Genomic DNA, 20,764 nt, shown 5'->3' on the forward strand with positions numbered 1-20,764 from the left:
CCGGGTTAATTCTACCAATCCACTGCCAATTGAACAAATTCCATACAGAATTAAAATCCGTTTCTCACTTTCATGTATTAGTAAAACACAAAACCATAATACCAAAAATACACTCTTCGTAGCATGCTCTTGCTGTTAATGCGCTGTCTACATGGCTTGGAAACTTCTCTTAAAGTTCAAGTGTGTTTCAACCCCCCTTAATAACTCTTCTATGTTTCAGCCCTATATGTTTCAGGTTTTTTTGAAAATTTTTTCTGAGCAACTTCATGTATCTCGGAAGGAAGTTACGTCAAGCATTTATTCAGACACTCTACTTCGATAGCGTGCAGTAGGTGGAGCCACCTCCCAGCCGCTACAAGACCAGGACTCATCCTCTCTAAAAAAAAAAAAAAAAAAAAAGTGATACGAGCCAGTCGTCAATTGAATGTCGCTGATGTTTCTGCGCGGCAGCTTAAATAGAGTCATGATGTAAATGGGTTAAACAGTCTTTGAATCGGGACGAGATATATTTTTTTCACCACGCATCTTGAAAAATTAATAGAATTAATTACAAATTTTACTTTCTTATGTAAGCAAGAAAATAAAAGATATAGTGATAATGATAAAAAGGAAAGTGCTTAGAAGGAAATTGGAAATATTTTAAATGAACTGGGTAATGTTACACTTTATTTCCCATTGATTAAATGAACATTAGTCATATGCTATTACATAAATAGTTTTAATTATGCAATCACCCGATAGCTCCATATTCACTATTCAAAAAATCTGTGAATGTGTCTCGTACATGAAAAATCATAGAGATACTACTACCACCTTGCGATGGAAGATTTCGTACATTTTCTCCCAAAAATACCATAACCGGTTTACAATTGTGAGACGACATGGTATAATTGTGTAAAATACAACTTGTTAAGCCGATAGGACTATAGAAAATGTTTCCTTATAGTTAAAATAAAGTGATCCACTGTTAGCTGGTACAGTAATAGTAACATGCTTTCCATCCAAAGCACTTATACAGTTAGGAAAATTCCAAGTATTCCAAAATTCATCAGCTACTTCAAGCCATTTTTCTCAGCTAAGTATGGTCATATACTCTGATAAAAGATGCTTAATTATTGCATTGCAAACCTCAATGACAATAAGTGAAGTAGCTGTATGTCCTAATCGGTAACTGTAGGCTATAATTCTATATGAATCACCGGTTGTTAAACACCTGAAAAATGGCATGTATGTTGGATTTATTTATTATAATACTGATGATAATTGTGGTAATTATTTGGAAATTCACCCTCCTCATTGATTTCAATGACCTTGAAATATGTTGCCATTATTCTGAACAACTTTTTCCTACACATGTAGTAAGCGGTCTCTTTTATCTTTCGATATGTTCACAAAAGTTTTTTAAGATTTTTTTCTCAAATTAAAAGTAAATATTTACAATTTAATTAAGAGTAAACATTTATTTGCGTGCGGAAGAGGACCCCACGAAAGGACCCTTCTTCTGGTTTGAGCATCGACAGCGTCCGCATCGGTGGAGCTTTGGTGACTTTTATAATTGATTACGCACACATTTGCACTATTTGCTGCTAATCAGTGATTGTTGTAATAAATGCCCACGAGTTAGACTACGATTTATATCGATTTCTAACAAAACCTGAACAAATAAATAGCGGTGAATATACAGTATGTCCCACGAAATCCTGGACAGTCGATTATTTGCTAACCTATTAAAGATACGAAAAAAGTTTTTATATGAAATTGAATGGCAAGAGGGGGCTGATTTATTGGCCGTAACAATTTCTTTTTATCATTATTGTTTACAGAGATATGAAAGTTAAGTTTGGTTTTTAAATGGGATTATATATATATTTTTTGATCAATAGATAGTACGTTTCAAGACGAATTCAGCAACCATTAATGTATACACCTTTTTTCAAATAGTTTTTAAGATATTACGCGTAAAAGTTTACTGATTTTCGGTGGAAGATTTAGGCCTGCCGTTTCTACCACAGTCTCTTCGTATCAGTTTCAAGAGGCACGGTTTAACACGTTCGACGCGCGACAGGGTAGATCTATCGAGTTGAGCCCGTTTCCCCGGAGAATTATTGACCCGGCGGTGCTGCCGCGCGCTAGCATACAATCGGACAAACCTTTTTCGACCATTTTTTAACCCCCGCATGCAACGTGTTAACCCGTAGCATCTTAAGTGTGGTCGAGAGTCGAGACTCCCTACTGTGCTTCCTGGTCTCGCAGATTTTCTTCCACCGAAAATCAGTAAACTGTTACGCGTAATATCTTAAAAACTATTTGAAAAAAGGTGTATACATTAATGTTTGCTGAATTCGTCTTGAAACGTACTATCTATTGATAAAAAAAAATATATATAATCCCATTTAAAAAACCAAACTTAACTTTCATATCTCTGTAAACAATAATGATAAAAAGAAATTGTTACGGCCAATAAATCAGCCCCCACTTGCCATTCAATTTCATATAAAAACTTTTTTCGTATTTTTATTAGGTTAGCAAATAATCGACTGTCCAGGATTTCGTGGGACATACTGTATATAGTGATAAACACAGTTTTGTGAATATCTCAAAAACTAAGAGACCGTTTAGTACACGTACAAGAAAAAGTTGTTCAGAATGATAACAACATATTTCAAGGACATTAAAATTGGAGAGGAAGGCTAACTCCTAATAATTACCGTAATTATTAACTCTATTCAATTTTTTCAACTAAAGAATGTAAAAAGCTATGGAATAATTTTTGAGACAAGTTATCGGGGAGCAATAAAAGCAATAGACACAAACAGTGGACAAAGCGCAAATAAAATTAACCTTTCGGTACTTGCGTGTGTGCACAGATATTAGTTTTCGATCGGAATAAGCATTTTACTCAAAAAGCACTGTGGCCTGAGACCCCAAGATATTCTTTTTGTGTGCTGTTAGCCTTCGAGGAGTGTTATTGTACTTTATTGCAGGCCGTTAGGGTTCCACGTCCGACAATCGTAAACTCTCTGTACCGCGTTTAGGCTTCATTCGTTTTATGATCTTTGTTAGACGTAGTTGTAATAATTTTTTTCTCTTTACTTTCTGAATACAAATAACTGGAACTGTCCTCGCAATGGTCCGAGGAAATTCCACTTGACGACCACGTCAAAAGCTTTCCCCAAAGGTGCTCATTCTTCAACGACAAATACTTCACTTTGGGGACCATGGTGTCTCCTTCACATTCAATATGATATTTACATTGATAAGCTCAAGGATCATAACAAGACAGTCTTGTGCAGTAAGTACATTTACACATACAGTTTCTGTCAACAGCTTTGGAGCATGCTCTTTAAATGCGCAGGCCAGGACTGTTAGTAAAAATATTTGATTGTATAGCAGCGCGCAGCATTCTCGACTCGCATGCTTAGAATGCAAACTTTGTGCTGGCCATTCCAAATAGATTTAGATATCTACATAAGATATGTAAAATATTACCTAATTGGTTATAACCTACGCGCTGAACTGGCGATTCACGATAAGCTTCTCTACGCGGAGCTTTCCTAAAATGTAGTAAGTCCATCGTGGACACAAGACAGCAAGTCATGGTCATCGTCATTTAGACATTTTGTCCATCGAAACATTTGTTGAAGAGCAAATTCTCGAATTGGAACTCAGTTTTTACGCAGTACTAAAGTTTCTGAATTTTCAATAATTGACGTTGTGTCGTTACACAGATTGAAAGTGTGCGACAAGCGCGCGACGAAATAGGCCGTGTTAGATTTCCGACGAATGGTTTACGATGTGGCTAACTAAAGTAACAACATTATGTCTTTATGTGGAATTATAAAAAGCGAGTAGCTATGGACTAAGTTAGAGATAATTGACCTTTATATGTACATCCGCGGCGAAGTATGAGCCGCCGGGTAGGCACCGTTAGGTCCGGCTTTTCCGATTTTTAGGACCACGGACCCCACGACGACGTCCGGCTGGAAGGGTGAAAATCGTGCTCACTGATTGGCCATCCCTCTGGTATGCGAAACAATATACAGGGTGTAACAAAAATGTCGCAGTTCCTTAAAAGGGGTGATTGAGGGGGTGATTTGAAACAACTTTTTCCTTAGCGAAAATGTAAGATGAGGCTTCGTTAACGAGTTATTAACGAAAAACACCGGCCAATGAGAGCGCGAGTTTGCCGCCCGAGCGACCGCGGTAGCGTTGGGTACGCGCGCTAGATGCTACGGTTGTACTCCGAACAAGAAAGTCGTCATACATCGAAGAAAATAGCATTAGTATGAAAACTGAAAGCGACATAATAAATAACACCGAGTCCTTTTTTTGTTTATCACTTGAAGTGAATAATTACTTAAAATCGAGGAAAACTACGTGCAACGTAAAAATACGAATATGTAAATCTCTTATTCGCATAACGTATAAACGAAAAAGTAATACAACGAAAAATAAAGGAAGAAGAGAACAAACTTCACCTGTAGTTTGTAAACCTGTGTCACTGGGTCACTGTACCGATCCTGGTCATCGACCGTCGAAATGGTTTATGCTAGGGCACGCGTTTAGGTAATTTATGGCTTTATTGCTTTGGTTTCGAAGGAGACATGATCTCGGAGTGTCCGAACAAGGAAGGTCTGAGGTGCTTAAACTACGTGGGGGGTACAAGGAGCTTCCTTGGAAAAATTCTACCCTACCATAAACCATTTCGACGGTCGATGACCAGTATCGGTACAGTGACCCAGTGACACAGATTTACAAACTACAGATGAATTGCATTTAATTCATTAATAATTATTATTTTTTAAATCTAACGCAGACTACTTTCAACGTTTCTATCTTCAACGTTAATTCTCCAAGTCTCCGTTCATTTCTTTTGTTGCATTGCTTTTTCGTTTATACGTTATGCAAATATTTTCATACTAATGCTATTTCCTTCGACGCATGCCGACTTTCTTGTTCGGAGTACAACCGTAGCGCCCAGCGCGTACCCAACGCTACCGCAGTCGCTCGGACGGCAAACTCGCGCTCTCATTGGCCGGTGTTTTTCATTAATAACTCGTTAACGAAGCCTCATCTTACATTTTCGCTAAGGAAAAAGTTGTTTCAAATCACCCCCTGAATCACCCCTTTTAAGGAACTGCGACATTTTTGTTACACCCTGTATAAGCTGAGTTCTAGGAATTCTGTCAGATTACAAGCATTTCGACTTTGAGCGAGAACATTTGACCTTGCGTAGAGAAACTCTCGAGGTTGTAATTACTTGACAGTGTAAGATACAGTCAGATCTCATCAACTATCAATCGACTTGTGTTAGTACTATTGTGTAACATTTTTACGTCAACCGAAATCCCAATACCACGATTTACGGGAAGCTGCGTCAACAGGCTATGATGATGGAATCTCCGTCTACGTAAGTACATTACTCATACGTACTATTACTGTTTTATCCTTCGAACATATTAATCCTCTTTTTATAATCCAATAAATGTACAATTACATTTTGTTTGCAAAATTCACTACATATACGGTGAAAATTTTACAGAGACGGTTCGAAAAGTCCGCACGTCATTTGGTCATCATAACGCACCACCTTGCAGCACTGTGGTTAATTTAATTACAAAATTTAAAGTTAGTGATTCAATTTTTATCACGATAAGCAGTGGCTGTCCTCGTAACGGTCGATTAAATGAAAACATAGCCGCAGTGAGTGCAAGTGTTGACGAAAGTCGTTCCACCTCAATTCGCCATTGTGCTCAGCAATTGAACATTTCAAGATGCTCTGTTCAATGAATTTTGACAAAAGATCTGCATTTGTATGCCTATAAGATCCAACTGACACAAGAACTGCAGCCAGCAGGCCATGTGCAGCGCCGTACATTCGTAAATTTAGCGATAAGTCGCATTTTCAACTTACAAGGGGAGGGGTTGAGTTCCGGGATGAGTTTTGTGATTCATTATATAAGGGCTGTCAGCAAGAAAGGATCGTGAGTGGAACGGTAGAATGCTTGGTTGGTGTGCTCCGGGTCCCTGGTTCAAATCTGAGTTAGTGGTAGAATAATTTTTTTTTCTTTTTTTCTGTATTAATAAAATTTTTATATAGTTAAGTAATTTTTATTTTATCTCGCGTTAATTTTAAATTCGAAAATGCATTTGTAATACAATTAAAGTGACGATCCTAACTGTCCAGAATAATGTTTATATACCTGACCGAATACCTGCTCGACGGCGATGTCTTCCAAGTAACTTTTGCGTTTGGCGAGTGCATTTTTGCAGAATAACTGAATACATTGTTGCTGAAGGTACATATTTTCCAAACCATTTCTACATTTGATCGTTAGTGTAAGAGTGCGAGCGCAGAATCGCACGACGGCACGACCATTGTCGTGCCATCTAGCGTTACGGAAGATGATATATTTTTGTTGATAGCCTGAGCGCGATCGGGAGCAACGAGTCTGTTTTGTTTTGTTTCGAGTCCTGGCTTAGGCGTGCAGAGACAAAGAGAAGAGTCGTTCGATCTCCGCCGCCATGAGGTGCTAAATACATTTCTCGTTACCTTCAGCTAGCGGTTTTCTTTATTGTGAAACTTAATTGCGTAATCCTGCCGATTAGTTTGATACACGTGGTGACGGTGTATTCTGTTCAACATGTCGAGGACAGTCGTGACAGAACTTTCTAACTTTACCGTTGCCGAGCTGAAGAAGATTCTCCGAGCAAGAAGATTGAGCACTAGTGGGTCAAAAATCGAATTAATTGTGAGATTGATGGAGGCCGATCCACAGATCGAAACTTAGATTGCGACGTTAGTTACCGAAATTGCGAACCGAGAAACTGATAACCCCGAAGGGCCTCAGGACGATTTAGAATCGCCGTTTCGTTCGCCTGAAGAAACGCAGTCGGAACTTCTGGGACCTGCTTCGGGTAAGGCGTCGGAATTCATTCAGAGAGAGAATGAATTCTTACGAAGAGAGAGAGACCTGCTGGAAAGAGAGTTAAGACTTATGCGGTTGGAGAAACAGATGACTCCTACAGATTCTTATGTTTCTACCAACACTTCTACCAGCAGCGTTAATACAAAAGCAGTGGCGGAAATGTTAAACGAATATGCGGACGAAAAGGAAAAGTTTGAAAATTGGCGTCGTCAGGCGGAACTCGTGAGAACCACCTATAACCTCAACAAGAACATAATGAAGGTGAACGTCCACCAACGATTACGCGGAAAAGCCCTGGACTGGTTTCACGCGAAACCTACCAATATTATCCTCTCTGTCAAGGAAATATTTGACCATCTACGTGACCGATTCGATCACCGGCCGAACAAATTAGAATTACGACGAGAATTTAAACGTCGAGTGTGGCAGAAGAATGAAACATTCGCGGACTATTATCATGACAAAGTTAATTTGTCGAAAAAGGTTACGGTTGACACAGAGGAATTAGTTTATTTACTTCTTAACGGCATTCCCGACGTAGAACTGAGAAACCAAGGAAGAATGCATTGCTTTAAATCGCCCAGTGATGTACTCCGAGCGTTCTCCAAGCTGACAGTAAAAAGCCCTGTCAAAGATGACCGAGAACGAAAGGACCTCAAATAATTCATTACGGCGAAGCAAGAATCGTCGACAGCGTCGACTACCCGTCGGAACGATCTCCGATGTTTCAATTGTCATCGAACAGGACACCTTCAGAAGGACTGCCGAAAACCCAAACGTGACTTGGGTACCTACTTCCAGTATGGTAGTGCAGATCACCGAATTGCGGATTGTCCAAAGAAGACCGCGTCAGCGTCGAAGCCTACGGCGAGTATGTCTACAAATGTGGTACAACCAGTGGCGTCGAACATAGCGTTCATGGTTTCAGTTGCGTTCCAAGTTCAACATAGTCCCGGTAATGTCGCTTCATATACGTTATCAGCCATGATAGATTCCGGATCCCCGGTTAGTTTAATTAAGGCTAGTTTGGTACCAAAGAGCTGTTATACGCCAATTACTTCGAATCGTCCCATGTTTTATGGTATTAATAGGTCCCCCGTAGATATTAAAGGCGTTTTTGAAACGGATGTCGTAATCGATGACGTGAATCTTCGTCATACTTTTTTTATTGTCCCAGAAACTACAATGTCATATTCTATTATATTAGGAAGAGATTATATTACTTCACCGTTAGTAAAACCTAGTACTAGCCGTACTTTTGGATTTCCAATGAGTAACGAAGATGCACCAGATAGTAGCAATAATAGTGTCCATCAGATAATGCAAATTGAATACGTGGAACAGCCAACTACAGTAACAGATCATTTAAATGTTAATCCTAAAATCGATTCCAGAATATCGGCGACGTTGCAAAATTTGTATGAAACGGAAAATCAAGTTAAACATGATAACGAAGCGTATCCTAATAATGTAGAGATGGTAATATCTTTGAAAAATGAGTAACCTATTACTTTTAAACCTAGAAGACTATCATTTTCCGATAAAGCAAAACTACGGGATATTCTAGATCAACTATTGGAGGATGGCATAATTCGTCCTAGCAACTCTCCTTATGCGAGTCCCATTGTTTTAGTGAAAAAGAAAAATGGCGACTTAAAACTTTGTGTTGATTATCGCGAACTCAACAAAATCACGATAAAAGATAATTTCCCTACACCACTGATTGATGATCGTCTTGATCGCTTAAAGAATAAAAAGTACTTTTCTAAATTGGACTTGAAGAATGAATTCCACCACGTAAAGGTCGCTGAAGGTTCTATTAAATTTACTGCTTTTGTGGCCCCATGGGGACAATTTGAATATCTGAAAATGCCATTCGGATTAACGAATGCACCGCATGTCTTTCAAAGATATACCATTTAAGCATCTAGTCGAGCAAGACAAGATTTTATTATATATCGACGATCTTCTAGTAGCTACTAATACAGTGGATAGTCATCTATCGATTTTACAAGAAATTTTTCAATTAGCATGTACTAGTAAATTAGTAGACAAGTGCTCATTTCTGTACACCGAAGTTACATACTTGGGTTACTTAATCGATGAGAACGGCATTAGACCTAGCAAAGACAACGTAGAATCCGTCTTGAATTATCCAATCCCTAAAAGTGCCAAAGAAGTTCAACGATTCGTAAGTTTAGCAAGCTACTTTCGTAGGTTTATTAGAAACTTTTCGTTAATCGCGAAACCATTCTATGATCTGGTAAAGAAATCAACCGAATTTCGATTTAGCTCGAAAGAACATAAGGCATTCGAAATATTAAAACAATGCCTAGCAAGTGAACCGGTATTAGCCATTTATGACCCAAAATTAAAAACCGAACTTCACTGTGACGCCAGTTCCAGCGGTTTTGGTGCTATTTTAATGCAAAAGCAGTTGAATGGAATTTTCAGGCCAGTGTTTTATTTTAGCAAGAGGACATCCATTCCCGAGTCCAAATACCACAGTTTCGAATTGGAATGCTTAGCTGCAATTTATGCGATCAAGAGATTTCATATATATTTAGCTGGTCTCCCCTTTAAAATTGTTACGGATTATGATAGCTTTCGTCTAACCTTGAACAAGCAATCCGTCAACCCTCGGATTTATAGATGGGCCCTATTTTTACAGAACTATGAATATGAGTTAGAACACCGTGTTAATAGTCGAATGAGTCATGTGGATGCGTTGAGCAGATGTCATAATATTTTAGTGTTACAATGTAATACTTTCGAACAAGTATTAGCAATCAAGCAAAATCAGGATAAACGTATCCAAGAACTCAAACAGCGATTAGAAAGCGTAGAAGATAAGTTTTACGAATTACGCGATGGATTAGTTTATCTAAAAGCGAAAAATCAGAAATTATTATTTTTTGTACCTTCGAGCATGGAAACGAACGTTATTAGAACATGCCACGACGACTTAGGACACTTGTGTATGGACAAAGTGGTAGAATATATTAATCGCGTATATTGATTTCCGAAAATGAGAGAAAAGGTCCGAAACCATATAGATAATTGTCTAAAGTGTATCAATTTTTCTCCTATTGAGGGCAAAAGCGAAGGTTATTTACATTCGTTACAAAATGAAAAACTTCCCTTCCATACAATACACATTGATCATTATGGTCCCTTAGAAAGAAGCAGTAGGGGCTATAAATTTATTCTTACCATTATAGACGCGTTTTCTAAATTCATTAGATTATATAGTTGTAAATCAACAAAAACAGAGGAAGTGATTAAGCATCTAAGAGATTATTTCAGGCATTATAGCAAACCTTACAGAATAATTAGTGACCGAGGCTCTTGTTTTATTTCAAATAATTTTAAAGAATTTGTGACGAACGAAGTGATTAGTCACGTTTTAGTTGCAGTAGGAAAGCCAAGGGCAAACGGACAGGTCGAAAGGTATCACCGCATGATTACGCCGATGCTTGCTAAATTAACCGATACATTAAAAAATTGGAATCGGATATTAGGACAAGTAGATTTTGCAATCAATAATACTCTTTGCAAATCAACTGGAACTAGTCCTAGTATGATATTATTTGGAATTAATCAGTTAGGTTCTGCTAATGATACACTAAGACCGATATTGGATACATATAGCGAGGACAACAGACAGCTTGACAATATCAGGGACGTAGCGAGTAAAACAATTTTGCAAAAACAGAAAGCAAACGAAGTAGAATACAACAAAAAACGTAAACCTGGAACCATCTACAAGACCGGAGATTATGTAATGATCCGTAACTACGATGTTACCCCAGGGATAAATAAAAAACTCATACCTAAATTTAAAGGACCATATGAGGTCACCAAAGTTTTAGACCGTGATCGTTACATAGTTAGCGACGTAGAAGGTTCCCAATTGTCGCGAGCGCCATTTTCTACAGTAGTAGAACCTGATCAAATGAAACCATGGGTCCGCGTACATGAAGAATCTGAATAATCTTATGTATAATGCGCATATTAACCCTTTTATTTCCTATAAGTAATACATACAGGGTGTAACAAAAATGTCGCAGTTCCTTAAAAGGGGTGATTCAGGGGGTGATTTGAAACAACTTTTTCCTTAGCGAAAATGTAAGATAAGGCTTCGTTAACGAGTTATTAATGAAAAACACCGGCCAATGAGAGCGCGAGTTTGCCGTCCGAGCGACTGCGGTAGCGTTGGGTACGCGCTGGTCGCTACGGTTGTACTCCGAACAAGAAAGTCGACATGCGTCGAAGGAAATAGCATTAGTGTGAAAATATTTGCATAATGTATAAACGAAAAAGCAATGCAACAAAAGAAATGAATGGAGAATTGGAGAATTAACGTTGAAGATAGAAACGTTGAAAGTAGTCTGCGTTAGATTTAAAAAATAATAATCATTAATGAATTAAATGCAATTCATCTGTAGTTTGTAAATCTGTGTCACTGGGTCACTGTACCGATACTGGTCATCGACCTCTGGAATGGTTTATGGCAGGGTAGAATTTTTCCAAAGAAGCTCCTTGTACCCCCCACGTAGTTTAAGCACCTCAGACCTTCTTTGTTCGGACACTCCGAGGTCATGTCTCCTTCGAAACCAAAGCAATAAAGCCATAAATTACCTAAACGCGTGCCCTAGCATAAACCATTTCGACGGTCGATGACCAGGATCGGTACAGTGACCCAGTGACACAGGTTTACAAACTACAGGTGAAGTTTGTCCTCTTCTTCCTTTATTTTTCGTTGTATTGCTTTTTCGTTTATACGTTATGCGAATAAGAAATTTACATATTCGTGTTTTTACGTTGCACGTAGTTTTCCTCGATTTTAAGTAATTATTCGCTTCAAGTGATACACAAAAAAAGGACTCGGTATTATTTATTATGTCGCTTTCAGTTTTCGTACTAATGCTATTTTCTTCGATGTATGACGACTTTCTTGTTCGGAGTACAACCGTAGCATCTAGCGCGCGTACCCAACGCTACCGCAGTCGCTCGGGCGGCAAACTCGCGCTCTCATTGGCCGGTGTTTTTCGTAAATAACTCGTTAACGAAGCCTCATCTTACATTTTCGCTAAGAAAAAAGTTGTTTCAAATCACCCCCTGAATCACCCCTTTTAAGGAACTGCGACATTTTTGTTACACCCTGTATAATGTTTTATATATGTGTACATCTATCTTATAATACTATACTACGCATTTCATGTTATTATACTCAAGATACTGTCTAATTGGTAAGCTCTTGTAAATGTGTTTACGTCAATTGTACTTCGCGTGTCTCCCATGACCGAGGACGGATAGTGTCAGAAATGGCCGAACTGTAAGAGTGCGAGCGCGGAATCGCACGACGGCACGACCATTGTCGTGCCATATAGCGCTACGGAAAATTACATATTTTGGTCATAGCTCGAGCGCGATCAGGAGCGGCGAGTGTTTTTGTTTTTTTCGAGTCCTGGCTTGAGCGTGCCGAGAGGAGAGCGTCTGTTCGGTCTCGACCGCCGCGAGATGCGGAATAAATATTCTTGTTACCTTCAGCTAACGGATTTTTCTTTCGAGAACCTTACCGCTGACCTTCCTACAAAAAGGAGGTTCTATGTCGGACAAAATGATAAATGCAATTTTATTCAGAATTTGTAAAGATTTGCTTCCTACTTCCATCATAGAATATAAAGAATTTCTAACATTACTTAAAGTTCTGACGCCCCTCTATAAGCCTCCTTTGAAAAAAAACGATGACGAAAAACCTCAAATTACGATACAATATCATGAAACAGAATTTCATTAAAGATCTACAAAATTCAGATTTTTATTGTCTAACGCGCGACGATTGGACTGATTGCTCTAATCAGAGTTACCTAGGAATAACAATCCACTATTTATAAAATTCTTCAAATATAAAAAGTGACTGTTTAGGATGCATATCACTACATGAGCGTCATACTGCTTATTATTTTAAAAAACACATAGAAAAAATATAAGAATTTAAACTTAAAAAGGACAAAGTAACGACAATAGTATCGGATGGCGAGACAGCTATCAAAAAGGCCTGCGTCGAATTAATTGGAAAAGATCCGCATCTAATCTGTATTACACATGTTGTTGCTCACCTTCTTCCCGATACATTGCATAATTTTACAGAAGTAACAAGCATTATCGACGAAATAAAGTCCATAGTAATACTCGCCAGGAGAAGTATTCGAACATCTGATAAATTAAAAGAAGTGCAGTTACTAGCAGGAAAAACTGAAAGGACTGTGCTTAGACGTAACTTAGAGAAGACTTAACCTTACACAAGACGTTCCAACTCGATGGACTACAAAAAGTGACATGATTGAAAGATACTTAGAATTGAAAGAACATATTTATACTGTGATGTCAAAATGTGAAAATCCTATCGATGTTTTGAACAGAGAAGAAATTAAAGTTATTAGAGATATATTCCCACCCAATCATGGAACCCATAAGAAATGTAATTACAGATATAAGTGAAGATCAATATCCTACTTGCAGTATTATAATTCCAATAGTTCACTGCATGGAGCAGAAGATAAATAACATAACATAAAAATTTAATTTTCTTTATATATAACACGGTTGAATTGCGTCTCGATAATGCAAAGCATTGTGGGAACTTCCCTAATCGAGCGCAATCCTAGCCTTTGGGTTTATAAAACCAAATATCTTTTTCGGTGACGCGATCGACGCGATCAATCATACCACGGGTATGCTTTCGTACGGGCCCCGTCACCCAAATATGTGTGACGCTGTTCTTGTTGAAGTTCATCGAATTTTTAGTTGGGCCCGGCGAGAAACTCGCGCTTGGCAACGAACGTGTTAAAGATCATATTGTGTACGTGGTGAGCCATTCCAAATATATTTTTCCATTTGTTGAACATAAATTTGATTCGGAATTGTGACACCCTTAGTTAAGTTCACACTTTTTATAGTTCTTTGATTATTGGAAACTTGGCAACGCATAAGCATTATGGAAAACCTTGCCAAGTGAATATTTAAATTCAAAATTCAAAAACACCTGTTAGAACGCTAAAGATGTCATCTTCCTCGAATCTCTGCCGGCGATGTTTCAACATTTTTTTGGCTAATCAGCTATTGTAAAGCGATACACTGAATGTATACGAGAGATTGCCGCGAATTGGGTGGTGCGTCGTGTGAGAAAATTCGTGATGTAAAAGAACGAATTAGAACATTCACACATACACGTTACTCAGATTTCTTTAACCATAAAGCTTGACCAATCACGGACTCAATAGCGCCGAAATCGTGTTCTCATTAATGAAGCAGCGATATAACCCTTTCATAGTCGGAATGGATTGACCCTGAATCCTTTCGAAGGCGTGATGCCGCGACACTTGTTCGACGTACAACACACGTCGAGATGTGTGTCGTAAGTCCCCTATCTTTTAAAGATAGAATTTTCTTCTATTTCTTAATATTTTTAAATAGGAAGAAAAGGACTTAGAAAGTTCGTGTCAATTCATTTTATGTCATAATTTTTCCTTATACATATATATTATTTTCAAATTATTTCGTATAAATTAGTTAAATAGTTATTCAATAGTGTGCGTGGGTACGTGTCTAATTCTTTCTTCAAAAACAGGATTATCAGCTTTGAATAATATATTTTGAGAGTACAAGTGAGATTCTGTGTGTCGCAAATATATCAAGGAAATTTAAATTCTATTGGTGAGTTTTTAAAATTGATACTGTTTCCTTCTTCTTTTAAAATTTTAAAAATTAACCCCTTTATACCAAGTGGCAATAACTTCAGATGGTCCAACAACTGCGGGATTCTTCCTAGTCTGAATTATTGCACATAAATAGAGAATAAATGTCTACTTGCTTATAGTATAAACATTTCTGTTCGTATATTATAAAGTTTAAGATCTCTTTATATCCATCCATTTCTTTTATAAAGTGGACGAAGTTTCTATAAGAATATCATAATTTACAGCCAAAAGTTCGTTTATTCGATTTATGTTAGTATAGTGTCAAAACCTTACGAACCACCAATATATCATTACCATAAAATAGTGCATGTAAACAAATTCAAAAGTTCTCAGTTTGTAAACAAAGATACTTGAATGCTGATCGTAGAAAGTACGAAATGTAAATAAAAACGATAAGTTTTTCTCAGTTCTGTATCAGTATTACTATCAGTACTATCAGTACTATAAGAAACATCGTCCATACTTCAGACAGAGTAAGTATTGAAATTTAAATACAAAATTTTTTAACATTCTTTAACAGCACAAAACGTATGTATAAAATCTCCTCAAACTAATAAAACCAATAGAAACCATAAAACCAATAAAACTAATAAAACCAACCAATGATTCGCTAAATATTGATCAAGAATCTATAAGTGCAAATTCTAGTATAACAAGACATCTTGAATTAGAGCAATATTTAGAATTAACAAGAATTTCGAGGCAGGAGGACATTTTCACATATTGGAGAAATGTTGAAAAATCATTCCTATTTCTGAATAAAATAGCAATGAGATGCTGTCGATAATTGCTACAAGTGTTCCTTCGGAATGCCTGTTTTCTAAAGCAAGCTTGATCATGTGCGACAACCGTAATAGATTAATTGGTAGGCACTTAAACATATCGTTATTTTTAAGTTCACTTGCTCGAAAAAACTGGTGTGTGTTCTAACTTTTATTACTTTCTTTAAATTTTAACTTTAATTCTTTCATTGAACATTTGTCTTTAATTCTTTAATTTTTGTTAATTGTTTAGTTAATCTTGGCTTGGCTTGGCTTATTGTTTCATTATAATTGAAATCTACATATTGATAAGATAACACAGTTTTTGTCATAAAACCCAATAATTCCTTTTTTATTTGAAACATTTAAAACCTAACCCAAATCTAGCTTTGATGCAAATATCTTATTGCTGTGTGCATGAAAATAAGTATGATAACAATTTGTCTAATGGTTTATATGAGATACATTTTAGTTTAAACGTACACTTTATGCTTTTATGAATTTTCTAAATTATAATTTTTTATTTTTCAACTTTTACAAATAGAAAATGAAACTAGAATATTTTCAATTAAATAAACTACAACTGCAATTATAAAGAATATGTATTATACATTATACTTTTTAATATAATAATTCATTAAACATGTTTTATCACATTTAATTGATTCTACTCTTAACCTTAATCAACTTTAATTAATATCCTTAACTATTCTTTTTATCGATTCTTCAGATGTGGTATTGACGCGATGGTGCGTGAATGGCAATTTGTGGGAAATTCTCATTACACGCCAACGCGTGATTGGGAGCAAACGTATTACACCATTGTGAGCACTTTAGGGCTTTGCAACGCAAGAAGTTGATGTATGAAACATAATATAACAACTAAGTGTATAAAGGATAGAAGATATACAGAATGTTCATCGATAAATGCCATTTGAAATATCTGTTAAATGAATGACTGTGCGAAAAAAGTGCATACGTTAATGCAAGGCAAGCAATTTTTTACTTCATTTTTCAAGGCCATTTGAAGGTTGCTTTATTTTCTTTTTAATGGATGTTATATTTTCGTTTCACTGCAGTGAAAGAGCGTAAAAAACAAATTCAAAACACTACTGCTTATAAGTGACCTTGAAATGACCTTCCAAGTCGTAATTTATGACTTGCTATGAAAAAATTGTATTCGAGAAGGCTACATCTATGTTTAGTAACCGAAGGAAGAAATTTTAAACATATTCGGTGGACAAAGTACATGAAAGAACAAAAAAGCTCATCCTCTTCTGTTACAATAGAAACTCCCTTTTTACGACTTGGAACGTCACTTCAAGGTCATTTGTAAGTTGTGTTTTGAATTTGTTTTTTACGCTCTTTCATTGTAATAAAACAAAAACTAGCAATCCATTCAAAAAATACAGTAATTTCCAAATGACCTTGAAAAGTTAAGTAAAAAATTGCGTTGCATTAACGTATTCTGCGTAAAAAAGCTATTAAAAATACATTTGACGCCTTTTCTATAAAGTCAATCGTTTAGCAGTTATTTCAAACGGCACTTATCGATGGATACCATATATAAAGAAATAAAACATAACATATCAACAGCAAAAACAATTGTTAACAACTAATGTGTAAGAATATATTACAACTTAATGCCATCAGCTCAGGTGAACCGTTATGTTTTAAAAGTATTTTTGAACATTAATTACCTGATGTTATATCATTTTCTAAATTGTAATAAACTTTTGTAGAAAATAAAGTTTAAATTAGCAAAACTATTGATTTTTTGTGTAAACACAATAAGACAAACGTTTCTTGTAAGTATTATTTAAGAAATATTTTTGTCAGAAATTAATTAGTACTTTAACTGCTATATACATAGAAATCGATTATTACATGCATATCCATGATGCGTTCAATTATTGCAATATGATCAACAAACGAAAACTCTTGGGGTGCAAGAGCAATAGAAAATATATCATTACTCGTGTCCAATTTATCTTTATTTTGAAAGAATAACATTTTAAAGATCTAATATTTTTATATGTTATATTAAACCTTTCGGTCTTAGCGCCGATTATAGTCGGCATTCATGTGAAGATCTGTGGATCCAAGCGCCGATTATAGTCGGCGTCTATGTGAATGCCTGTAAGTTCGAGCGCTAACTATAGTCGACATTCACGTAATGAACTATTGAATCTAAAAACCAACACTCGTGGTAGTTACTCCGTATAGGTAGAACATGTTCGCGGGCAGTTACGCTGGAACGAAAGGGTCAAGGGAGTATATTGGTCTAGAAGTGACAAAAAATCGATTTTTGGATTTTTACATTTTCCAAATATATATGGCCTTTAAAATATTTTTCGAATTCGTTAAAATGATAAAATTATAGAAGTTTAAAAAAAACCGTACGCGGATTTCACCGCTAGCTGAATACCATTGTGCTAGACATCAGGTGAACGTATGACTGTCCCCTTGGTTCCCATTATGCCTGTCTCCATGTATCATTCATATGATTTACTGGAGAGATGTTTGGAAGCAAATACTCAAAATAAAAACGAAAGTCTGCATTTTCTCGAACACCTGCATTTCGGACCAACAACAATTGAAATTTTGCAATATATCTGTACATATTTGATAAAGGCTTGAATACTATTCTCAATATGATGTTAATAATAGGAGTCAACATTGGTCGGAAAACAGAACAAAAAACGACAAAGAAGATAAGGTGCGTGAGAACAAAGTTAAGCAGCGCAAGTCAAATATATAGTACAAAAAGGCTACAAAATATGGACAATTAGCTTAACTTCAATTTTTTTAAGATAAGGTACTGTCAACTGAAGGTAAGTGCGATTAATTTTTCTGTATTGGAGAAAAACTAAAAGTAAAATTTAAACCTCATTTTTTCGGAACTACATTCTTTAAAATGATAGCCACAATATCTCTATAACGGTGCATTCGTCTTAATGACCTTTTGAGTGCACATTCTAAAATGATGTCATTCTCGACTGGACCAAAATTATAGAAATATTTATAAAAATGACCTTTTAATAATTAATACAAATTAATACAAATATTCAAGAGAAAAAAAGAACTTTCCTCTTTATCATAGCACCGGTTTGTTAAAAATTAATTTTAATGTATGACTGTCATTCAAACGATAGTTACAACCTTAATGAATATAATTTTTTTTTAAACATTTCTTTTAGATGGCTACAAAGCTCATACAGCCATGTCACATTTATTATTTTGTCGTATGTGTCTGCATATTACTAAAAGACCAAATACAATATTTAAAAAAATGTTGTGTACTATATTTACTCTGATTTTCTACAAAAAATTTCAAAAAGTGATAATGAAACTCACATGCTAGACCAGAATACCCCCTTAAACCTTACAGGTTGTATGTCACTTCCGATATAATATTATAATTTTACTGTATCAGTTATGTCACAAGGGATGTGACATTCATATAAGCATGAAATAAAACTATGACGTAGCTATATATCAGATAAGCTGTATCCAACATAGAAGATACTTTGGAAGGCTAGGTTTTAGACATGAAGACAAAAAAGGAAGTTCATGTGCACATATGTTCAGAAATGCTTAGTTTTATAATTATACGCTGTTTTATATTAGATAAAACAATAGCCAAGTTCTTGCATGTACAAGGTGTAAAAATATTTATGGTTACGACTGAAGGGGGCGAATCTACACATCTGAATCAGTGAACATTTGCAAAACAACTGAACCATAATCTTGTTTATAACATTGAAAATTAATTTTAATTTTCTTTATTATGTAAATGTGTTCAGTTTGTTGAGTAAAGAAAATATTTGAAAGGAACTATATGCTACAAACAAACCATTTAATCAGGAAAAATTGTTAAATAGTTGGTATTAGTTTCATTGTGCAGAATCACACATAGGAGCATGAGCCAACCACACTCTGCTATACGACAACATCTAGACTGAATGTGAGGCCCAACATAGTGGTGTGCGTATTGTAATACTAAATGGTTCGTTTGCAACATATGGTTCCTTACAAATATTTTTTTTTATTCAACAAATTGGACACATTTATATAATAAAGAAAATTAAAATTAATTTTCAATGTTATAAACAAGTCTGCGGATAGATTTTTCTGCAAATGTCCACTGATCCAGAGGTGTAGATTCACCCCTTTCAGCCATGACCATTAATATTTTTATACTCTATACATGTGCTATCTTCTGTAAGGTCGAACTAGTTCCAAAAATATCCCAGCTTTTTAAGTGAGCGAAACACTGTCATGGATCTTAAAAGGAATATCATACCTAATGCAATATAGAACAGCATATGACTGAAAAATTAAGCATTTCACAACATATGTAGATATGAACTCTTTTCAATATCTTGCTTCGTACATGCCCCACATGTTTGGAAATACTTATACAAAGCACTAATGTCAAAAAAGAATAAAAAGTTAACGTATTTTAATGTGCTATAAGTGGGTTAAGAGTTTTACGCCAATACCGATCTAATCTCTTCACTACAATCACAAACACATTGTTCATGAAAATTTTCAGAGTACTTTGATACTTGAAATATTTAGATTATCAACCTACTTGACTACCTCATTCATATGTATAAACTATATTTCATTGAAAAATGATTCTGTAAATATTAACTAAATAATGTTATAAAAAGATAATCTTTCTTTAAGACTTTAATATTAAGCATTCTCAATAATTATTTCATTATCTTAAGTGAAATTATTATGCAAAGTTTGTTACAATTTGAATTTAACTTTATAGATTCCCTTTACACATAAAACTAATTAATATACAATAATATAATAGTTATAATTATTTCAATAATTAACATAATACACACGATTGTTTTATTTTTGCATATAAATAACCCTGAAATGCACACATTACTTTTCTAGGGTACTACACGGTACATTGGGTCTTCCAAGTTTAGCGTAGAGTTTGCTGGGGCCATAAAAGAAACGAGTGTACTGTTCCAGTAGAAATTAGATAACGTTACAACAAACCTAGTTCTTTCCTTTCTAACCAATAACAATATTTAGCAAATGATTATGCTATTATATATTCCATATTCCTTAATTGATTCATATGTATAAATCCATTTAATACTGTATAATATCTGGCTTAAACCTAATATGAATTGCCTTCTAAAATAACATAAACAAAGCAATAAAGTCCTCTATTTATTTAAAAGACTGAACACAGAACCATAAAGGATTAATTATATTTAAAAAGTGCAAATATAAGTTATCTTCATATAACTTGTAATATATTTTTTTTAATACA

The 20,764-nt window shown here is 35.6% G+C and overlaps 1 protein-coding gene, 1 long non-coding RNA gene and 1 pseudogene across 2 annotated transcripts in view; 2 read left to right on the forward strand and 1 right to left on the reverse strand.

Annotated features, from left to right (window-relative positions):
- Window positions 1-20,764, reverse strand: part of Naa60 (N-alpha-acetyltransferase 60) — a 79,834-nt gene that overhangs the window by 58,387 nt on the left and 683 nt on the right. The gene's annotated exons all lie outside the window — the stretch shown is intronic.
- On the forward strand, window positions 12,713-13,512 carry LOC143181847 (zinc finger BED domain-containing protein 4-like; annotated as a pseudogene).
- LOC143181676 (uncharacterized) lies at window positions 17,515-20,730 on the forward strand. Its single transcript, XR_013002318.1, has 2 exons — window positions 17,515-18,274; window positions 20,377-20,730. It is a non-coding gene; the product is annotated as an uncharacterized LOC143181676 (long non-coding RNA).

This window comes from Calliopsis andreniformis, chromosome 7 (assembly GCF_051401765.1).
Source record: "Calliopsis andreniformis isolate RMS-2024a chromosome 7, iyCalAndr_principal, whole genome shotgun sequence".
NCBI lineage: Eukaryota > Metazoa > Arthropoda > Insecta > Hymenoptera > Andrenidae > Calliopsis > Calliopsis andreniformis.